We start from the raw sequence: 24,325 nt of genomic DNA on the forward strand, positions 1-24,325 counted from the left end.
TTACAGGCGCGGTTGGGGCAGATGTCTGGCTCTGCGCTCCTTCTTGCAGCTTGAGCTTCAGCTGCAAGATTTGTAGCTGTCTTTCGTCGGCTAACCGCTGACTTTCTGCTGCTTCTTTTGCTGCTTCGCGCTCAGCTGCTCGTTCGTCCCGCTGCCTAGCCTGTTCTCTTTCCATCCATTCGCGCAGTTCAGCGCCAGACAAGCCTAACTGTGCTGCAGTGGCGGCTAACTTGTCTAAATCCATATCGGTCTAGTGCTGCGTGTATACACCCGAATGCCGGTCTCCGCGTTTGGGATGTTACTGGCGGATCCTGGCAGGCTCGCCAGATTGTGATGGAAACGACAAACTCGCCGGTGTTTCCAGTTGGGCCCAGGATCCGTTTAATAATGACACGGCAGACGGGAGCTTGCTACACGAAACACAGACTTTATACAGACACGCTAAACGATACAGACTATTTACATGCACATGTACGTGGGCTATAGTTCGCGAATCGTTTGTCCTAAATAAACATGTGCCTAGCACTCATGCGTCACCACTCGCCCTACTGCCTCGTCGTTGCGGTGCCCATGACGGTGGTTGTGCCGGTGGAGCGTCGTTGTGGCTAGGTCGCTGCTGTCGCGCCGCACCTTGTCGCGACGTGGCAGCAGGAAGAAACAGGAGGCCGGTAGAATAAAAGGCCACTGCTGTAGCTGGCCAGTAACGCCTGGCCTGTCACGCCTCGGCCGCTATAACGCCGGGCTCGGTCGGCGGACAGGTAGCTCAGGCGCCCCGGTGGCCAGCAGGAAGCACTGCACCAGGCCGCTGTCACAGCAGGCCGCTGGTACACAAGAGAGCAGAGCCACGGGCGGGATCCACGACCAGGTCCGCACGGTAGCAGGACGCCCGGTCGCCAGTCCTCGGGCTCGCTCAGCAGGCTGGTAGCTCAGGCGTCCCGGTCCAAGCAGGAAGCACTGCACCAGGCCGCTATCACAGCAGGCCGCTGGCGCGCAGGAAGGCCCAGCCACGAACTGGATCCTCGACCAGGTCCGCACGGTAGCTGGACACCCGGTCACCGGTACCAGAGCCTGGAGCCGCCGTTTTGCGAGCTTGCGTTCGAAGCTGCCGCTCGCTCTCACGCTCTGCGTGCTCTCGTACCACTTCTTTGTTCATGGCACGTGGTCATCATCCATTATCACCATCATCAATCCTCTTCTTGGTGCTGCCATACAATCATCATTCCAAGCTGGTCTTCTCTCCACCGCACGCCACTATCCACATCATCACACCAAGTCACTGTCTTCAGAGAAGCGTCAAGCCCTGGTCAGCGTCCTTAGCAAGCACGCGTCATTATTTGATTTCGAGCAGAACGCTAGCAAAGTACGCGTTCCAGCTACGCCGGCTCGCCACAGGATCGACACGGGTTCCGCGCATCCCATAAGGGATGCGCGGAACCCGTGTGTACCGCGTGTCCCCGTCAGAGCGCAAGATCATCGCTGACCAGGTCGACGACATGCTAGCCAAGGGCATCATCCAAGAATCCTCTAGCCCATGGGCTGCGCTGGTCATCCTCGTGAAACTCCAGAGGATGTTGCCGTGATAGTTTTTTATAGCACATGCCTCCAGGCCCTTGTGTTTCAAGGGCTCTGTTTAGGCACTTGTCCTTCTGGTCAATTCTTGTATCTTTAATATTTTGTAAGTCCTATCATTCCTTCGCAATGCATTGTTCATGTCCATAGTACACATAACCAGTCATTGCCATAATTTTATTACTTATAGATTTTACGCACTTTACAGCGACTGATTTTAGGCCTCTTTACAGCCATGCCACATCTAATGATCATATAATTCCCTATTCATCTACCACTAACAAGCCATTACCATCGTCTTGGTGCTCTTTGGCCACATCTGGCCCTTGCGCCAATAAACCACAATAATCATCATCCTCGTGAAAAAGAAAGATGGGTCCAGGGAGGTTTTGTGTCGACTACCGGCGTCTCAATTCTATGACGAAAAAGGGTGTGTACCCACTTCCCTGGATCGATGACATTGTCAATTGCCTTCATTCCGCGTCCTACTTTTCATCTGTAGACCTTCGATCAGGCTACTGACAGATATCCATGCATTCAGTTGACAAAGATAAAACCGCTTTTGTCACCCCAGTCGGCTTGTTTGAATTCAACGTCATGCCGTTTGGTTTGTGCAACGCACCTGCAACATTTGAAAGATTTATGGACACACTACTGTGCGGCCTGAAATGGCAGATTTGTTTGTGCTATCTTGATGACGTCGTCATTTTTGGCCGCTCTTTTGCAGAGCACAACGATCGACTGGACATTGTTTTGACGTGCCTTGAACAAGCTGTCCTTACACTCAACTCAAAGAAATGTCACTTTGGCCAACGAGAGGCGCTAATACTTGGACATTTAGTCGACAAGCAAGGGGTGCGACCAGACTCACAGAAGGTCGCCGCAGTTAGCGGCTTTAAACAACCGCAGTCACAGCGCGAGCTGAGGAGCTTCTTGGGTCTTTGCTCGTACTTTCGACGTTTTGTGCCCAACTTTGCCGAAACTGCCTACCCCCTGACTTCATTGCTGCGCAAGGATAACCCTTTCATCTGGACAGAAGATTGCGATTCCTAGTTTCGTCAACTGAAGCTCCTGCTCTCTTCCGGACCCATACTTCGTCATTTTGATCCCTCTTCCACAACAGAATTGCACACCGACGCGAGTGGAATCGGCCTCGGCGTCGTCCTCGTGCAGCGCTTTAGTGACGCCTTCTTCTTCATCTTCTGTCTGGGGTTTTACGTACCAAACCCAGTTCTGATTATGAGGCACGCCGTAGTGGAGCTCTCCGGATTAACTTTGACCACCTGGGGTTCTTTAACGTGCATTATAATGCAAACACACGGGCGTTTTTGCATTTCGCCTCCATCGAAATGCGGCCGCCGGGGCCAGGAATCGATCCCGCGACCTCGTGCTCAGCAGCGCAACGCGTTAGCTGACTGAGCCACCTCGGCGGGTGACGCCGAGCATGCCATTGCATACGCCAGCCGTTCGTTGAGCAAGGCCGAACAAAATTACACCGTCACTGAGCAAGAGTGTCTTGCCGTCGTCTTTGCAATCCAGAAGTTCCGGCCATATCTCTACGGGCGCCGCTTCACGATCATTACTGACGACCATTCACTATGTTGGTTAGCTGGTCTCCGCGACCCGTCTGGCCGCCTTGCTCGATGGGGGCTACGTTTATAGGAATTTGACTTTGCAGTCCATTGCAAGAGTGGCCGACAGGATGCGGACGCCGATTGCCTTTCGAGGCTCCCTCTACAAACAAGTGAATGTGACGCCGACAATTTCGATGAGTTTCTAGCCGCCATCGACGACATTCTTTTTCCCGACCTGGCCACCTTCCGGGAAGAGCAGCGTGACGACCGCAGCCTGGATGCCCTCTTCGCCTGAGCTGCTCAGCCGACAGGTCACAATGGCTTTGTCATCGAAGATGTCCTCGTCTACAACAAGAATTATACGGCTGATGGTGCCCGCATCCTCTTAGTGGTCCCTAAAGATTTAAGAACCCACGTGCTCCGTTCTATGCACGACGACTCGAGCGATGGGCACCTGGGTTTCACCAGAACATACCACCGCATTCAGGGCCGATTCTACTGGACCAGTATGCGACGGGATATAGAAAAGTATGTGGCCAGCTGTAACAAGTGCCAGCAATTCAAGCGCCCTAATACTGCTCCGGTCGGACTCCTTCACCCTGTAGCGCCACCATCATCTCCTTTCGAAATCGTTGGAGTGAATCTTCTGGGCCCATTCCCGCGCTCAACAAACGACAACCGTTGGATAATAGTCTGTGTCGACCATCTGACGCGTTATGCTGAAACCGCAGCGATGCCAACGGCCACGGCTCTTGATGTTTCGAGCTTCCTCCTGTCCTCCGTTATACTCCGTCATGGACCCCCTCGTGTTATTGTGAGCGATCGCGGTCGCCAGTTCGTGGCCGGCGTAGTCGAAGAGTTGTTGCGTCTCTGTGCTTGCCAGTTTCGCCACACAACCTCGTATCACCCACAGACAAATGGTCTCGTCGCGCGCACTAACAGAACTTTGACCAACATGCTTTCGATGTACGTGGATTACAGGCACAAAAATGGGAATGACATCTTGCCTTTTATGACATACGGCTACAACACCGCAAAGCATGAAACTACAGGCTACAGCCCTTTCTATCTTCTTTATGTTAGATCACCCCGCAGCTTCTTTGACACCATTCTACCTTTTACTCCTCATACGGACTCTTCTATTGCCCAGACTCTCTGCCACGCTGAGGAAGCATGCCACATAGCTCAGCTCCGTACGTTGGCATCCCAGGACCGCTCCAAGATCCGCTACGATACACGACATAAGAATGTTTCATATGACAAAGGGGACATTGTATGGCTTTCGACACCACTTCTCAAGCTCGGCGTGTGCCAGAAGTTTCTGGCTCGTTACACCGGTCCTTTCGTCATCACCGATCGCCTAAATGAAGTAACCTACTCGATTGCTCGTCTCGTGTCCAATGGCTACCGGCCTAAGAAGACGCAGCTGGTTCACGTCGCACGCCTGAAACGCGGCCATCCACGTGACTCCGAGTGGACTTAACAGTTACTCGCCCAGCGGGCTTCGTCTGAGAAGGGAGGAGTGTTACGCTAAAGCTACGGCAAGGACGGAAGAAGAGGAGAACGAAGCGCACTTGTCTTGGTAGCGGCTCGGTGTCGGCGCGGCCCCTTTTCATCAATTCATCTGTTAAATAAACGCACCCCATCGTAACAGTTTATAAAACACTATAAAGTTTTCATTATTTTTTGCAGAAAACGCGGCGTTGCCGCAATTACTTGATCGCCATCTCATGACGCAATAAATGGCACTAGTTCTTGTGAAAGTGTTGGATGATTTCTTGTGCTTCCCTACACTGTAAAAAATTTCCGTCAATATACGGAGGATTTCCGTCATTATACGGAAAAACTGCAGTAAGAATACGGAAAATATCCCATTTTCAGAAATACAGCAAAATTTCCGTTAAAATACGGAAAGTACTCCCCGTTTTAAGTTTTACGGACATTTTTCCGTAATAAATACGGAAAAATTGCAGTAAGAATACGGAAAATATCTCATTTTCAGAAATACAGCAAAATTTCCGTTAAGATACGGAAAGTGCTCGCCGTGTTAAGCTTTACGGTCATTTTTCCGTAATAATACGGTGACTACACTGTTCTGTACGAAACAGACAGAATTCCGTATTTTGTTATGCAATCATCCGTATTTTTGCAATGAAAACTATACACGCTGTCTGCGTGAACGCTTGTACTCACAAAGTTTCCTCTGAGAATATTTTATTGCAATGCAAATGGCGCCTGTGTTTGTACTAACGTTTATTTGGTGTCAGCACTATATATATATATATATATATATATATATATATATATATATATATATAAGTTTTCGTGAACGAAGAGCGGTGGCCATACATGACAACGTAAACAAACCTGCGCCGTTCAGGTGCTGGTGCATTGGCAATTACATTGGTGCGCTATGCAAAAATTGTGCGCACTCTAAATCAGTACCGAAACGCAGTATAATGACCACGATTGCGTTTACATTTAACAAACAATGGCCGCGGAGAGAACTGGTGGTCTATAAATCCAAGTACTGCGGCTATAGATGAAATTTTAGACGGAGAGAAAGAATTAACTCAGGAGTGGAAGGGTTTTACTGAACTGTACAGTATTTGGTTTCAATCGCCCCATAGTATTTGCAAAATACCCCCCATTACGCATATTCTGCACTGTTCAATTGTTGACAGTGTTGTCAATTTTTGCGGTAAGATGTAATCGCAAGCATTTATTCTTATTTATTTATTTAGATACCCTAAGGGCCCACAGGGGCATTGGGGGGGACATAAAGCAGAACACAATTTTCACAAATGAAGGAGCATCGCAGGTGGTAAATACAGCACTTTGGGGTACAGCAAGTCGTGAAACATATTAACTATTCTTACAAAATTCACACTCAACGAAGCAAGAACAAAATAGCGAAAGCGAATAAGTGCTCTGGGAGAGAAAAATTTTACTAAATGTGCTAGGATTGTAAATACGTTAGTAATGCTGAATAAAATAAGGAAGACTGTGTGTTATTGTGGCAATTCTGAAGGGTAACTGATTCCATTCTTTTATTGATAAGGTTAACGGCGAATTGTTGGACTTTTCCGTCCGGGCAAAGATAGGGTTAACTTTGTAGGCATGATCGATGCGATGTGAAGTATGAGGTGACGGTAAAATGTGTGACCGGGCAAATGATGTGTTGCTGTGATACAGTGTGTGAAAAAAGCATAATCTGGCGAATTTTCTGCGCATTGCGAGTGGCGGCATGTTGAGTGTTTGCTTCAAAGATGAAACGCTTTGAAATCGGGAGTAGGATGACTAGATGAATCGCGCTGCTTTATTCTGGACGGCTTCGAGTAGATTGGTAAGGGCGATCTGGTAGGGATGCCAAATGACTGATGCATATTCCAGGGAGGGACGCACGAAGAAAGTGTACGCTTGAAGCCTGGTGTCCCTGTCGGCCAGATGCAAGCGTCGCTTCAGAAAGCCAAGTTTCTTTTGCGCTTTAGTTGTGATATATTTTATATGGTCAGTCCATGTTAAGCTAGAATTTATGTAGACACCGAGGTATTTAGCCGATGTAACCGAGTTTGCTATGCTATTGTTTAAAATATAAGTATTAGTTTGAGACTTTGGAACGGAAGTGAAGTTCAGGTGATTGGTCTTTTCTGTGTTAATTTGCATCTACCATTTGCAGCACCATTCCGTTAGTTTATTAAGGTCAGATTGCAGTGTTATAATGTCGTTAGGGCTAGCCATATATCTCTCTGTAAATCACACAATCATCGGCAAAAAGGCGAACTGTTGAATTAATATTTAATGCTATGTCATTAATGTATATCATCATGTATCATTTAGGGCTTCATCTTGAAACAAGACCGGTGAGCGCACAATTTTTTGTACGGAATTCTGCTGTACAATAACAGATGGACGCACTGTGAGTAAAGAACAGAAACGATGGATGGTTAGGCTGCTTGACTCTCGGCATGTTTGAATGGGTAAAGTTCCGAATTTGTCGCTGTGTGGTGTATGCTTGTGTGCTCATCATGTGCCGTCATAGCGCGGGTATACTTGCGCGGAATGTGTTTCACTCGGCTGCAATACTTTGCACGCTGCGGCATCGAACACGCACCAGTACGTGTGCAAACTACGGGAAGGTGATCGAAGATGAGGGATATAGCACTGTGTGTACTGTCAAAAGGAAAGAAAGAAAGAAAAAGAAAAAAAACGCCCTGTCCCGAGTTGGCATAATGATTCAACCTTTATTTCTTTTTTAACCCGACATGTAGCACCATTTATTACATGAGCGTTATCCGTGGGTAAAAGTAATTATTATTAAAACTCATTATTTGCCCGTTCATTACATGCACCAGCCAGTCCAAATTAACACTATACTAGAGCTTATTGACGCATCGCATTACACTCTAGCACGGCATTGGAACGCTCACCGGACTCTCGTCTGGTTGACTTCTCTGCTTTTCCTCTCCTTGCTTTCTCTATCTCTTTGTATACAATGTATACAAAAGAGATATCTCTTTGGGCAATCTATACAATCTATACAATGCCCTGTGACAGAGAAAGCGATCTCCTTTTCCAGAGTTCAATTATTTGTCAAGCAATCATTTTACTCTTCCAACAACTACTGCATAAATGGGAAAACGAAACCGATTTTGTTTTCTTCTCCGCGCTCCCAGCACCAGGTGGAACCACGCGCGGCGCTTCCGATCTCGGAGGATGTAACAAGACGAGCTGTTGACGAAGCTGCGTTGCGTAGCCAGCCGGTTTATCTTTTTATGTTGTACAGTTTGTTAGTTTACCGTAAATATGTCTTGATTTGTACTCAAGAGTGGAGCAAGGCCCTATGGAACAGAGATTGACGCATCGTGAGCGAAGAACAGACGCGATGGATGGTTAGGCTGCTTGACTCTCGGCTGTACGACTCTCGGCATGTTAGGACTGGCAAAGTTCCGAATTTGTCGCGGTGTGGTGTACGCTTCTGTGCTCGTCAAGTGCCGTCAGAGCGCGGGGATGTTTGAACGGAATGTGTCCCTTCGTCTACAAAACTCTGCACGCTGCGGCATCGAAGTCCTGTGTACGGGTGCACGTATGCGCTTGGATACGGGATAGCCTGCCCTCAACGGATGTTCAACAGTGTACGCACGCTGCGCGTACGCGTACGTATGAGGTAAGCCCGTTGTAATTCTATTTGTTCGGTTTGCATAGTGTAGCTGTTTAGATGATGGGTGGTAAGCTGGCGTGGCGAACAGAACTATTTGTTTTTCAAAAGGCCAGTAAACAGCGTCATAGGGCAAAATGGCGCGTGAATGGGAAAAAGGATCACATAATTTCACATCGATCTCCGTGGTAGCGCGATCGAAATTTTTTGTGTGGCGCGTATAACCTGTTGCTCATGCGCGTTAAAAACTTAGAATAAGAGTGCATTCACTTGCGCACATAATTCCTTTTGACGCTTGTACTGTCACTATACGTGCGATAGTTGCCTCCTTGTTTGCATGCATTTTCATTGTAGTTACCAAAAAAAAAAGTGTTAGCTCTGCTGTGTCTTTCCTTGGTGCAACTGCTTGTGGTGCAGCAAGACGTTTTGCTTCTAATGATGTCTGGGCAATCCAAGCGTTCGTGTCGTGTAGCTAGCTGTAAATGTATCAGTTGCAAAAAAATTGTGCATGCCAGAGAAGCAAATGCAATCAATATAGACTGTATTTTATAAATCCTTCAGTTCAACTGCTTCAGCAGAAAGTAGATATGCATGAAAATCAGATGATTGTGCTGATGCTTAGCAAGAACAAGGTAACATAACATTACTGATTCAATATTTTCTTTTACTGAAAGACTAGTTGCTGGTGTCCTGCTGGAGCTGAGAAGACATCTGCTGCCTGCCATGAGACCATGTCTCTCAAGTTACCGCAATATTGTTGCCTTCAAAGTAAGTGGATTTGTTTCTCTCAGCATTTTACTACCAACCTGCATCATGGCAATCCACTTAGCTGTGTAGGTGATCACTGTTAGTGACATTGGAGTGCTGGTGGACAAGCACCCTTTGAATGTTACAACACGCAGCTGTGGCAATATGTGAAGGTGTTAATATACGGAGTGTCCCAACTATGATGCATAAATATTTTTTAAAATAAAGATGCCACGTAGCTGGACAAAACCAAGTTATTACGTTTGCCATTGCTTGGAGATACTGAGAATATTCTTTGCATTCTGCCTAATTAGATCATTAGTCTTAATTAATCAACCTCTCAATTACACTAATCAGATGAAAAGTGTAAATGAGGAAATTGTAGAACAGCATGAACAACTCCTGATACAGCATCCTGTTGTGCAAAAAGTGCTACATAAAAGTGTTCTTCCGAGTGGGAAAGAAGCTCGCGAATACACACAAAATTGCCGCACAAATGGCCACTCGAGGCTCTTTGCGTGTATTCGTGGCTTTCATTCACGCTCAGAAAAACTTTCATGTAGCACGTATTTCATGTAATTATAATATTTGAGAAGTTGATTAAATAATTTACACTTAATTATGCAATTAGGCAGAATGCACAAAAAAGTGAGTATCTCCAGGTGATGGCAAACTTTACCTTGGTTGTGTCCAGATACGTAGCATTTGCATATTTTCAAACCTTTGTGTGTTGGGACGCCCCGTATAAGCCAGATTTGTTTCTCCAATTTAATATACTGATGACATTCGATTGTGGTCTAGCAGGCAAAAATGCTAAACAGGAAGAAATTTTAATTTGCTCTTGGTAGGTTGTTCAAGCAAATGAACCAAGTTGTTACACATGAAATGTGGCATTTATAGGTGTGTTCTGCAACACTGCAGCCCTAAATAACTTTTGAGTAAAGTGCTACTACTATAATTTCTCTAAAGCATGCAGCAAGGTTCAGCATTCCAGGAGGCTTGCATCAAGAGAGATCTATTTATATGAATTTCATATGTGAAAATGAGGTGTTATTGTTTGGATGACTGTATAAACTTATGCTTGAATTCCAGTCTTGCATGAGGCAGACTTGGATGGGAAAATTGATTTCTTTGGGCGATGTGGTACAAATGCATGTGGTAATGCTTGTATGCATACACATTACATCCCTATTGCTTAGCCAAGGGGTGCCCCTAGTGTTAAAGTTTACAGGGCTCAGATTGAAGAATGTCAACTTTTGTAAAATCAACTACACCTTTTAGATTATGAGATTACAACTATTGCATACCGTCATAGTGTGGTATATGGGCTGAATGTTTTTCACTTTGTCTATAAAACCCTGCACACTGCGGTATCATGAAAATTTTTTCTATGTAAAACAAGCCATGCTGCTTGCCGATTTAAGCAAATATAAGGCAACTTTTCTAGGAATGTTTCTGGCCTTGTAATGTACTTCATGTTATATTCTTTAAGACTATAAAGCAGATTGTTCTTCTGTACATTTTCTGGAAACTTAAACTGCGGCGATCTAAACCACTTGGCAACAATGCTGTGATCGCTACCACGTGTGGAGCAAACGCAGCTTTGCCTTGTTCAATTGTGTCGCAGGCACGTCTGAAGCGCTGCCTATTTAGTAAATAATCTTGGTGGCATGGAAGCACCATCTGCTTCTATGCAATTGCTTTGTTTTCTTGTGGCATCATGTCACATTATAATCGTAATATTTTTTTTTCATTTTCTGAGAGTCTCATATTGCCCCCCCTCATCATGCTGTAATTGTGGTTGCATTATTTATGTGCAAATATTTATGTATAGATGACCATTGCTCCAAGTTCCATTTTATCGCAAAGTAAGCTACGAATACCCAAGGGCTGAGCACGAGATCGCGGGATCGAATCCCGGCCGCGGCGGCCGCATTTCGATGGAGGCGAAATGCAAAAACGCCCGTGTGCTTGCGTTGTAGTGCACGTTAAAGAACCCCAGGTGGTCGAAATTAATCCGGAGCCCTCCACTACGGCGTGCCTCATAATCAGAACTGGTTTTGGCACGTAAAACCCCAGAAAGAAGAAGAAGAAGAAACGAATACCCAAGGAATTATGTATAGCAAAATACCAAAGTCAAATTGCCGAACACAACCAAGCAGACTCAGTGCACAGTCTCTCACCAGACTGCATTGGTCATGCAAAGGTGCACAGCATACCTCTTTATTACTTGCTGAACAAGCTGTGAGAACTTGTGTGTGTGAGTGTGTGCAACTTTCACGTACGGGTAACTGAATATTTATGTAGCTTCAATTAAGTGCTATCAGCCATTACTTCTGCCCTCGGCAATTGTGGACTATTATCACGGCTTTTCTTTTTCTAACTCATTTTGCTTATTATAGAGGGATTACTGCCTGTGTTCATAGGAAATAAATCACATGGGCAATCAAACGCCAAGAATGTATAAACTTGGAACATTGATTGTGCAGTTTGATGGTTCAGAATAAGTAGAAATACAGCATAAAAACTTAACTTTTACTTGAAACAACAATAGAGCATACAGTAACCATACGTGCCTGCTGTAGCCCCTGTGCCAAGTAAATTTCAATTCTGCTTTTTGCATCCTATCAGAGCGCTGGTAACATGCTTCACATTTCTGTCAGCCAACTAACCTGTCTTGTAACAGTAAAAATTTGCCAACTATATTTTTTAACATGCTAGAATATGCAGGCAGTTCGCTTAGAAAACTAAAGCCATAGAATCAATACAGTGATGCGACTTTCGGTTTGCATGTCACAGTTTGAGAAAAGTAAGGTGGGAGCTGTTTCCAATGTTCCGACTAGATAGCAAAGCTAGTATAAAAGGTTGCACACCACTGAGCTCTACTATGGGGGGCTGGATAGCGCATTGAGCGCCTTCGACTGAAGGCAACCTTGTCCCAGAAGTTGGTACTTCACGACATTGCTGTGGCATTTCACCTGCACAGGAGTGGGGCATTTCTTCTGCTATAATGCTTGCCCTTTGTGCCGCAAGCTACCGAAGCAATCCAGAGAAGTATTTCGAGAAGACGTCCAGAATTTTCCATCACAGCACTGACAGCATCGCTAACATGAGTGGCGCGTGCTGAAAACACTTGTCAATCAGAAAATGCTTTCTGTAAGAAAACTTTCACGTACGGGTTCAGAACATCGTAACAGCTCTCACCAGACATGTGGAGACATCGCCTAGATGTGGAAAACCACGAAGAAAAATTTTTATGGCAGCAATATTGTGCAACGGCACACACTAGTAAGTGCAGCGTATGCCCTACTTTTGGGACAAGCCGCTGCACGACACTGCATTTTCGCTGGCTTCATCTATCCCTGGCTCTGTGGGCAGCGAAGCGGCATCCAGAAAAACATAGTACAGATCAGTGGTGCACATAGTATTTTATGCCCCTTTCTCGATGCCAGCTGAACACACGGTAACTGTTTCCAAAGCAGAAAAACTAAGGACAAGGGCTCTGTACACATTGCATCGTGAAGTGGCTGATGCTTGGGCAAAGCACATACTGTGCATGGTAGATTTGTGTGAGGCAAGCTAGGAGTCAAAAAGCCTGCTGCATACTAGCAAATGACCAACATATTGTCGCATGTTGAAATTCTTTTTTTATTCCTCATCACTCATTTGTGTAGGGGAGACAGCTCTCACAACTGGAGAAGCCCGGGAAGCATGCAGTACTCCACGAAACCTGTTTCAACGTAAAATGTGTCTGCATCTCATAATTTCATGGCTGCAAGAGTGAGCTCAATGGTAAACACATCTGAGTGTTCATGATGTCATGCATTATCCACTTTATCTGCACGTCATACCTATCTTGACAAAGCTGATATTTACTTTAGAGAAATTGTAGATGTTGTGAGCTTGCATTTCAGAACGCACAACAAGCTTAACACGTACAACACCAGAACAATTTGTTGAGAATTTCGGATTAGGAATCTTCGAAGCACAATTTGTTTAGTGGTGTTAAGATTCTGCTTAAGGTTGTTGATTATTACATTCATATAGTGTTCAAGCATTGCTGTAACAACATTCTTCGCTTGGAGTACATAGTAAGGGTGTACTCCACATGAGCTGGTGGCATTTTGCTCCATAATCAAAAACTGGTTTCTTCTTCAGTTGAGATTTTCAAGTTTGCATTCTTTATTAGCTGTTGTATGTAACCTATCCTAAATGCTTGAATAGTGAACACGTGACCTTTTTGATTGATTTTGTGGATTGTACACCCTTGCTGCAAACAATTTGAGATGATAACTGTTTCTGCCTTAATGAAAAATAATTGCTTGAAGCAGCCATAACCACCAATAATACTAGCATGACACGATTATGAAAATTGTGATATTGTACTTTGATTTATGTTTTTAAACCTATGGAGCTCTGCGTGTGGTGTAAATGGGTTCCCGATATCCATTCGTGATGCAAGAATTTGAAGAATAAACTGAAGCAAGAATGTTTACTTACTTTTCAAAAGAAGCTCATGGCAATTTCCTCATGAAAAATAAAATAGCTAGAAATAACTTTACTGAGCTGAGAAGAGTGCTACAATTGTCTCATTCGAATAGTGCCATATACAGAAGCTACAACAAATGTTTACTATTTTGGTTGCATTTGTATATATGGTCTTGTCACGTGTTGCAAGCTGTATTCAGAATGGCCACAGCTCAGTCATGATTGTGGCATTGTGCAATGAAGTACCGCTGGCATCACCCGGAAAGTGTCGCTAAGTCACAAATACAACTTTGAATGGGTTCTTTTAAGAAAAAAGACTTAGCTCAGAAAATTATCCTTTTTTATGCAGCCTGTCGAGACAAGGTTTCTTTACATGGCCATGGCGCTCAAGGATGAAACCGAGACTGTAGACTGCCAACGTTCATTCCTGTTCCGGCAAAGACGGGCCAGCAGTAACCAGCAGGATTTTACAAAGTGAACTCATCACAGCTTGAGCCACTCCATGCCACAAGCAGTTGCTCCTCGAGCCACCGTGCAAAGGTTCCTTGGGGCACAAGTCCAACTCAGCGCCACAACCTTTCTTCTGCAGTTTTTCTACCTACTTAGCTAACCAGGTGGGTCATAGATGGCAGAGGGAAAGGGAGTCACAGCTTTAAGCATAGAACCTGCTCAAGCTTAATGCAGTTTGAGAGTGAACAGTGAACGAGAAATAGGCAGAGAGAAATAGGACACCTCTTCTCCCTCAGAGAATTGGCAGTGAAAAAAAACAGCTTATGAAGGCTTGAATATTGGTCGGAATAATTTGGCATAGGTAGGATAATGACTATGAATGTTTCTGGCAAAGGTAGTGGTAGTAGGCTGAATAATCAAGGAGTTTAGATATAGATTAGAAAACAAATTTCATTACACTACCAGAATTTTAAATCATCCCAATAATTCTTTTAATTGACGGTTTATGCGTGTTGAGCGACAATGCTTCTTGATGCCTGCTTCTTGCTGAGATCATTCTTATGCTGCATAATTCACCTGTTCAAGTTCCATGTTTCTCCCGTCCAAGCAAATTTACATTCATCACAAGAAAACTTATAGATGATTTCCAGAAACTTGCTGATTAAATGAGAGAGCAGCATGCACCCCAGGCTTTCTTAGATATGCATTCAAGAGCCTCAGATCTCGTGAATGTTAGACATACTCCTGCTGAGCAAGTTCTTGGTATCATCTACAAGGTCATTTCAGAATATGAGTTTGCTTAAGTTGGAGAAACAGTCAATCGAAGACATGTCAAGCGATATCGCTGTCGATGCATCTACATTCCAACTGAAATAAAAGTAAATATAGCACCAAATGCAAGAATTATTGGGATGATGCCATTCTTGCAGTGGAATGAAATCCTTCTAATCTAAATATGCAATCCATAATAATTCAGACTACTAAATACTTCCAAAGGGGTTGCGTCGTGAATTATGCATGTTGTATTCCGTATTTTCTTACTATAAGACCCAACGATGCTTAAACAGCAGAGAAAACATTAAGAGCTGAGTACTTAATACTTTATATTGCTCCATAAATCACTTTCCCTGCCAACATCAGCGTCCCGCGCTAATAATGTTTGGGAGAATGTGTGAAACAAGGTACCTGACCCATAGGGTAGTGCTGTTCACTTTGTTTGGGAATGAAGGTCATACTGTACATGTATGTGATAGCCATACGTGTCATTACCTTTAAAAAAAGAAGCAAAACTGCGAGTCTGCCTAAGTGGAACAGATTCATAAAAAAAATGTTTTGTGCATAAACAAGGACGAAGAAAAGGAGCAACACAAGCACGATCGCATTCTAACAACTGGTTTTATTTTCGAAGAACCATTTACTTAAGAACCCAGATCTGTGCTATCCAGTCAACACAACACATCAATAGCGTATATAACAACACTTGTGATAAAAATGCCACGGATAAGCACGACCCGGTCAACATAAAAACAGCAATGCGCATTAAACAAGCACTTAAGATGAAAAGACAGGAGCGAATATAGCAGTGAAACAGAAGGATGACTGATGCATTTTTCCTTTAGTTTTGCAATCCAGTGCGCTTCCACAATGTCTCTCGCGATTTGATTTCGATGCCTAAACAATATGCCGGTGCTTCTAAGCCGAGGTGAGCACGCATGTTCTTGACAAAGCGTAGCCAAATGCTTACTAGGGCCAGCTTTCAGGCTGGACAAGTGTTCCCTTAGTCTCGTGTTAACGCATCTTGCAGTCTGCACTACGTACACATGACCTCATGTCATAGGAACCTGATACACAACTTTCTTCGCGCAATGAAGAAATTGGTTCTAACGCGGATTTTTAATACTGCATTCTTTCTTTGCATCACCCTTACTTTCGAACTTACTTTTTATCCTAGAACACACACTACCTCTTGTTTTTAGCCGAAAGCACCACTTTTACTTCGTAACTCCCAGCCACCTTTTTAAGTCTGTGTGAAAGGCCATGCACATACAGAATCACTGAAACATTGGAAGCTAATTCTTTCTGGCTTTGTTTTTTTTTTTGCATAGTTCTTTATCCTGTTTAAGTTTTTCATAAGTCTAGCACATGACGCCAGCATCACAGCGAGCAGGCACCTACCCGGCCTCTCTCAACCGATCAACTTGCTCAAGAAAGGCAATGTTTACTGTGCAGTAACACGACTTCAACAATGCTGACCGGCAACATGAAATGACTATGCCATTCTTCACAAGCCTGGAATGGTTTGAGGCATAGTTCATTAGCGGTTTTCCAGCTCGGGGCGTGAATGACCAACACACATGTTCTGGTAGAATTTCTAACTTGACATAAAGGAACTGTAGCTTGTTATCTACCGGTACTTCCGAAGTAAATGTCAAGCCTTCAATAGTAGTAGAAGCCTTTGACTCTAGGCAAGGGCTTAAATTTTACTTTGCAAGCACTGGTAGATAAGAAGCTACAGTTTCTTGTTAACAAGCTACATGAACTATGCCTCAAGCAATTCCAGGCTTGTAAAGAATGGCACAGTCATTTCATGTTGCCACTCAGCATTGTTGAAGTCGTGTTACCGCACTGTAAACATTGCCTTTCTTGAGCAAGTTGATCAGTTGAGAGAGGCCGGGTACCTGCTCGCTGTGATGCTGGTGTCATGCGCTAGACTAATGAAAAAACTTAAACAGGATAAGGAACTATGCACAAAAAATTTAAGGCAGAAAGAATTAGCTTTCAAGGTTTCAGTGATTCCATATGTGCATGGCCTTTCACACAGACTTAAAAAGGTGGCTGGGAGTTATGAAGTAAAAGTGGTGTTTTCGGCTAAAAACAACAGAGGTAATGTGTGTTATAGAGTAAGAAGTAAGTTCGAAAGTAAGGGTGATGCAAAGAAAGAATGTAGTATTAAACATCCGCATAAGAACCAATTTCTTGATTCTGCGAAGAATGTTGAGTATCGGGTTTCTATGACATGTGGTCATGTGTACGTAGGGCAGACTGCAAGATGCATTAACACAAGACTAAGGGAACACTTGTCCAGTCTGAAAGGTGGCCCTAGTAATCATTTGGTCATGCATTGTCAAGAAAATGCGTGCTCACCTTGTCTTAGAAGCACTGGCACATTGTTTAGGCAACGAAATCAAACCGCGAGGGAAATTGTGGAAGCGCACTGGATTACAAAACTAAAGTAAAAATGCATCAGTCATCCTTCTGTTTCATTGCTAGATAAAGAGAATTCGCTCCTGTCATCTTATCTTTAACATAGTTTCATCTGAAGTGCTCGTTTTATGTGCATTGCTGTTTTTATGTTGAAGGGGTCGCGCTGATCCGTGGCATTTTTATCACACGTGTTGTTATATGCGCTGTTGATGTGTCCTGTTGATTGGATTGAGCAGATCTCTGGGTTCTTAAGAAAATGGTTCTTCGACCTTGTTTGTTTGCGCGCAGAAAATTTTTTTAATAAAAAGAGTTTTTCAAAACTCTAAGGAGGGTTTTACTGTGTGCAGTTTAAAAAAAGAAAAAAGCTTCACAGCTGTTACTAAATGCACTCTCCAGAGCTTTACACTATGCAGCTGTACCAGTTTACACAGAATACACTTCACCTCTCGTCATGGCCCAGGTGGCTATTCAGGTTTTTCAAAGGTGTTTCATTTTATGGGACGGCACATACAGCATCACTTATTTGCAAGATATTGCATTCCAATTCTGTCATATGAGATAAATTCATTAGAGAGTTTTAAATTGCCCTAAATGTATTACAGCTGTGGACCAGTACACTGGCAGTAGCTTGCAGTAACTATAGCTTGTGGAAATATAATTGCAACTGCCATGTTATGTGTACCTGCTTGTGCACAGGCATCGGCCACAGAAATCTTTAGGGTACACTAGTTTCTTCTATTTTGGAGTACGCATCCTCCACCAGAATAAAATGTGAAGTGGATTGTCATTTGCGACGTATACTCCTGCGTAAACTTTATAACCATTTCTCCTCATCTGCTCTACAGATCATTGTTGCTACAACTGCAAAATCAGGGTGCCTGTTTACAGCACCTGTAGAGAGCAAAGTCGGCAAATCTTGAATGAATAATCATATAATTTTAGTATTTTCCAGCAAGATTAACACTTTGTGTCTACCACTGTGGTGTTTTTCAAATTCTAAGGTTGGCACATGTGCACAAGGTTTCACTACAGTATATCATTTTGCAGGAAAAAGTGTATTTGCGCGTGATGTTCTGCTGCACAGAATGTCATGAGTTTTCTTATGTGTCGGTCACCATCTCGCAAACTGCTCCTTTCGGAGTTGGAAGGCAACATTAATGCGAAGTACATTTAATGTTCGAAAAAAAAAGGATGTGCCCTCTGATCCCCTTATTTTCGATGGGGGCGAAATGCGAAAACACCCGTCTACTTAGATTTAGGTGCATGTTAAAGAATCTCAGGTGGTCCAAATTTCCAGAATCCCCTACTATGGCGTGCCTCATAATCAGATCGTGGTTTTGGCACGTAAAACCCCATAATTTAAATTTTTTGATCTCCTTATTCTCCTCACTTGATGCCTAGTGTTCTAATAGCATGATCGACACGATGACTATCAATGTGATGTGCAATTATTGTGTATTGGGGGCCAGGGTACATTCATTTTAGCAGCTTTTTCGGTTGACTTGAATCAGTATTGTAGAATGCTGTTTGCTTCGTTTACTCATTGTTACCAAATATCACTTTTGACTGCGGCAACAAGTATAATGTTGTTTGCTAGCACTCCTGCCAACCGAAATAACTTGAAGGCATCTGGTGATAAAAAAAAACAGCTAATGATTTCCCAAGAGCTAAGGTCCAGTGAGACCAATAAATTTTAAGCTAATACCTGTGGATGGTACTGCTGAATGAATGCCCATCCAGTAGGACTGTTCATACCATTTTCTTCCATAAAATTACATTGAAGATTTGAACAGAATCTGAACGTAGACTTGGCTACGTTCAGACAATCCATTTCCTTATCCAAGTAATACAGCTTCAGCAGGAAGACTGAAACTTCAAGTCGTCGGTAGTGGCATGAACATACAGTAAACAGTGCTAAACTTTTCCCTATCTTGCACCTTTTATCATTTCCCGTCCCATTTTTTTTCACAGGCTGTTCTTTACTATTTATGGTCATACCCAGTTTAATTTGGTGTCCTTACTTTGACCAATATCTTTTTTTCTTTATCGGATCTTGATGAAATTTTCATTGATAACGTACCTTAATTTGCCATTTCCACTGATCTTAAACAGACACATCATGTTACAAAGTTTATTTTGCCTAATTCTTCATTGCTTTTTTTGCCAAATGTCCAAACAGTTTATTTTAATTCCTATGTTGATTTCTGGGAAGAATAGGTCTACTAGGTCTACAGATCGTTTTCTGTTTAGGTCATCCCTACTCATTGTAACAACTTACAGCAGTGCCCCTACACACTCCATCACAATCACTGCGAAACACACCCTTCCTCTTTATTTTAACACTTTGGTTTCTCTTGACCTACTATATGCACCAGATGAGGGTAGGGGCGAGTGAGCTATGCACATCCAAAACCGCTGCCAAGAAAAACAGTTGCTGCCCTGATGACACGTATCTGTCGAAATGTTGGCTACAGCAACATCCCTTGTTTTGACAATGTTGAACCACGTTCATGGTTTTTTAATACTTCAGTTACAGCTTTGTTGTGTTCTGTGATTGTCTTTTGTTGCCACTTCCTTTAGGATGGAAATTCACCAATATTATTTGTTTCTCCTAACAGCAGCAAGTTTATCCTTGCAAGGCATGTGGGAACAGCTTTCACCAGGAAACAGTGCAAGACGAGTGGTCGAAGAAAATAAAATTGCTTCTGTGATCTAAAGTACTTGACGAATAAAATTTTGCACTTATTTGTATATATGTCGTGCAATTCATTCATATCACAAAAAGCAAAGTGTTTGATCTTTTGAGCTATTTCAATGTGTTGGCCAGACAGTTTTCTCCATAGCGACCTGCTGCTTCTGCAATGAGCTGCATTCATGACATTTGCATTAAAGGATATGTACTATCGGGGACAAAAGTGCCCAGGACGTGCGAGTGTCGACCAAATTGCATCTCTGCACTATCAGCCGCTATCGTCTGCGTTGCAGACCACTTTCCAAATGCAAATGTTAGCGTGGCTGATCCCAGCAGAAAGTGCACCAATAAAATTCGGTCGTCATTCGCACATTTTGGGCACTTCTGTCCCCGATAGTACATTCTCTAAATAATCAATATGCTCTGTAAAACATAATGCATGAAACACCTCTATTTTAGCGATTGGACCGTATAGTACAGATTTAGCATACGGAGCCTTTTTATTTCTGAGTACGGAAACACCTGTATTTTAACGGTTGGACCGTATAGTAGAGATTCAGCATACAGAGTCTTTTGTTTTCTGGATACAGAAACACCTGTATTTTAACGGTTGGACCGTATAGTACAAATTCAGCATACGGAGCCTTTCGTTTCCTGGATACGAAAACACCTGTATTTTAACGGTTGGACCGTATACTACAGATTCAATATACAGCGCCTTCCGTTTTCTGAATACGGAAAGCACCTGTACATTAACGGTCGAACCATACGATTCAGCATACAGAGTCTTCCGTTTTCTGAATACATAAGCACTCGTATTTTGTAATGCGGTCTCTATTTTTACGGTTGTCCGTTCTACGGAAATGACCGTTCTTTACTTACGGAAAGTGTTCGGTCACAAATTACCAGCAGATTTGCCGTAAAACCAAAGCAATTTTTTTTACAGTGTACCTTTACTTTTGATATTTCCACTTCAGTCCTACGTCTAGCAGATGGAAGAGCCGGTTTGCTCTTTCGACAGGAAATGGCTATCGAAATTGACAGTTACCTTTGAGCTTCCTTGAGCGTCCGAGATGCGAGCAGCCTTTGGGCAACCATTTGATCCAGGCATACGCGGTATATTGACATCGCACTAGAGCCCAAAAAGCAAGACCACACCGTTTCGTCACTCGTAATGTCCAAACTGTAGCTGTTAAGAAAACAATACAGAATTATCGAGTATGTTGGTATTGCCAATTAATAATTTTATGATTATCAAACCGCGCTGCGTGCGACATGTACTTGTGCTTACAGAGATAATAACACCGTTATCCTCGCGCATGCTCATCATTATCTACAGGTTCTTCGTTTTTGCCCAAAGTCATTCCACTACAGTAGCACTGTTCCCTCTCAGTAAGTGCATACATCACCATACTTAGGATGTCAGCTTTATATCTGGAATTATCAAAACGCTTTTACCTGGTAAATCTACCATGCCTCGCTTCGGTATGAGTCTCAATAACGAAGTGATCACACTGAAGCATTCGCTGTTATGAATTCAATTCAGTAAAGTTTCAGAAATAACTATTTAAGAATACTGGGGTCGCTAAAGAAACATTTCGAGTTGTTAGGTTGAATCGCTGAAAACAAAAAGACAGCAAATTGATCACTAAGAATGAAGTAGCCCAACGATGCATAAAATACTGAAAGCTTCACCACCAGCCCAAACAAAAGATCAGTCTTGGTCGTGGCGCACTGATAAAGGCGCGCATATTATTTCGTTGTAAGACTACCACGCGCTCTCGCCGGCGAGAATTATACTTTTACAGCTACACACGAGATTGAGGTTCATGTGCACGATAAAAAACGCACATTTCTCATTCAGATATTATGAAGTAGCACCATTGAAGGCTTTGACAAAAATGTTGCTGAAAAATGCATTGTGTTATCAGGTAGCATTTCATGGTTGTCACGTCTGTCCTAGTCAATACTGACTGAATGAATTCGTTCTCAAAAATACCACTGCAAATTTTGCGGCTAATAGGTGTCAAATGTAGACTGTGTCTCATTTTCTGTAGCTTGGACGACTGACCCCTATGAAAGATTGTTCTGAGTTGCTAAATGAACGTCACGGACGACAGCACTTTTTCTTCGAGAACCCAATTGCGAACATTGATTTTAGTTGATATTTTTCAGGTTCTGTCCGGCCCACCATGACAATTTTTTCACACGACATCGCGTGCACTCCTGAGAAAATTATTATGCAATCAAATTATTGCCGTTGTTAAAGACATTAGGGCTGGAATTATATTCCACTCCGAATAATAGATGGATTCCCGACAATATAGTTAGCACTCGCTGCTCTGGTTCACTGTACGCCAGGTACCTTTTTGGCAAACAACAGTTGTTTTCAGCAGGTGTTTTGATACGTTAATAACGAAAATAAGAGATGCCTGCGGTATCGCGATTACGGCTTATGCGCTAGCATTTGTTCTGTTTGTTGTGATTATGCATTGGCTACGTTTTAAAGGGGTCAGACAACGAGACACCATCTCTCCATTGCTATTCGCGGCATGCTTAGAAGAAGTATTCAAGCTCTTAGACAGGGAAGGCTTAGGAGTGAGGATCAACGGCGAATATCTCAGCAACCTTCGGTTTGAAGATGACAGTGTCCTATTCAGCAACAATGGAGACGAATTACAGCAAATGATTGAGGACCTTAATCGAGAAAGTGTAAGAATTGGGTTGAAGATGAATATTCAAAAGACAAAGATAATGTTCAATCGCCGGGCAAGGAAACAAGAATTCAGGATAGCCAGTCATCCTCTATGGTCTGTAAAGGAGTACGTTTATCTAGGTCAATTACTCACAGGGGACCCTGATCATGAGAAGGAAATTTACAGAAGAAAAGAATTGGGTTGGAGTGCATACGGCAGGCATTGCCAAATCCTGACTGGGTAGCTTACCACTGTCGTTGATAAGAAAATTGAACAATCATTGCATTCTACCGGTGCTAACATATGGGGCAGAAACTTGGAGGTTAACAAAGAAGCTCAAGAACAAGTTAAGGACCGCACAAAAATCGAATGGAACGAAAAATCTTAGGACTAACGTTAAGACACAGGAAGAGAGCGATGTGGATCAGAGAACAAACGGGGATAGCCGATATTCTAGTTGACATTAACTAGAAGAAATGGAGCTGAGCAGGCCATGTAATGCGTAGGAATGAATAACCAGTGGACCATTAGGGTTACAGAATGGATACCAAGAGAAGGGAAGTGCAGTCGCGGTTGGCTGAAAATCAGATGCGATGATGAAATTAGGAAATTTGCAGGCGTAAGTTGGAATACGCTAGCGCAAGACAGGGGTAATTGGAGATCACAGGGAGAGAGAGAGAGAGAGAGAAACGAGAAGGGAAAGGTAGGGAGGTTAACCAAGGACGTGTCCGGTTGGCTACCCTACGCTTGGGGAGAGGGAAAGGGGAAGAATAGATAAGGAGCGAGAATACGAAAAAAAACACATAGAGTCAGTTATTCACACAGTCAGTCGCAGAGGAAGGTCCACTGTCACAAGCGCTCATATAGTCCAGTCTCCTTCAAGAACTGAAGAAGAGCTTTTGTGGCCTTTCGCATGCAGGAATGCGTAGGCCATGGTCCCAGAATCTTTTCCTCTGACAGCACTCTGCTATCTAACATGCTGAGTTGAGTCTGAAGAATCCGTCGTTGAGCGTCAAAAGCTGGGCTATGACACAGAAGGTGCTCTAGCGTCTCATCGCAGTCGCACAAATTGCATGCCGCACTGTTAGCCATTCCTATTAGGAATGAATAGGAATTTGTAAATGCGACGCCCAACCACACGCGAAGCAGTAAAGTTGCTTCACCACGGGAGAGTCCAGGTGGCAGGCGAAGTCGCAATTTAGGGTTGAGAGAATGCAAGCGTGAGTTGCTGAAACCTGGTGAATTCCATCTTTGAAGTGTGATGTGGCGAGCAAGTGATTGAAGTTGCCGCGCAGCGTCCGTTCTTGAGAGTGGTATAGGCACTAGCTGATGTTTTTGATGAGCCGAGCGAGCAGCTTCATCGGCGCTGTCGTTGCCAACAATTCCGCAGTGGCTCGGCAACCACTGAAATACGATGTCGTGTCCTTGCTCAATCGTGTGGTGATGAGCTTGTCTTATTTCGTACACTAGCTGTTCATGTAGCCCGTGACGTAGGGCAAACTGCAGAGTTTGTATGGCTGCTTTCGAATCGCAGAAAATGGCCCAGCGATTTGGTGGTTGCTGGAGCACGTAATGGATTGCACCTTGAAGAGCCGCAAGTTCTGCTGCTGTCGACGTGGTGTTGTGAGAGTACTTAAATTGCAAAGAGACGGCGTCCGATGGAACAACCACTGCTCCGGTTGAACTGTTGGAATTAGTGGAACCGTCCGTGTAAATATGTATTCGGTCAAGATAAGACTCGTGTAGG

At 43.6% G+C, this 24,325-nt stretch overlaps 1 long non-coding RNA gene across 2 annotated transcripts; it reads left to right on the forward strand.

Annotated features, from left to right (window-relative positions):
* The first annotated feature begins 7,901 nt into the window (after positions 1–7,901).
* Positions 7,902–20,164, forward strand: LOC125947402 (uncharacterized). Of its 2 annotated transcripts, none has more exons than XR_007468265.1 (4): positions 7,902–8,310; positions 8,976–9,069; positions 13,886–14,150; positions 19,809–20,164. It is a non-coding gene; the product is annotated as an uncharacterized LOC125947402 (long non-coding RNA). The 2 variants fall into 2 exon arrangements; XR_007468266.1 differs by having other exon boundaries at positions 8,981–9,069.
* The last annotated feature ends 4,161 nt before the right edge of the window (positions 20,165–24,325 follow it).

The sequence above is a fragment of the Dermacentor silvarum genome, chromosome 8 (assembly GCF_013339745.2).
Source record: "Dermacentor silvarum isolate Dsil-2018 chromosome 8, BIME_Dsil_1.4, whole genome shotgun sequence".
Taxonomy (NCBI): domain Eukaryota; kingdom Metazoa; phylum Arthropoda; class Arachnida; order Ixodida; family Ixodidae; genus Dermacentor; species Dermacentor silvarum.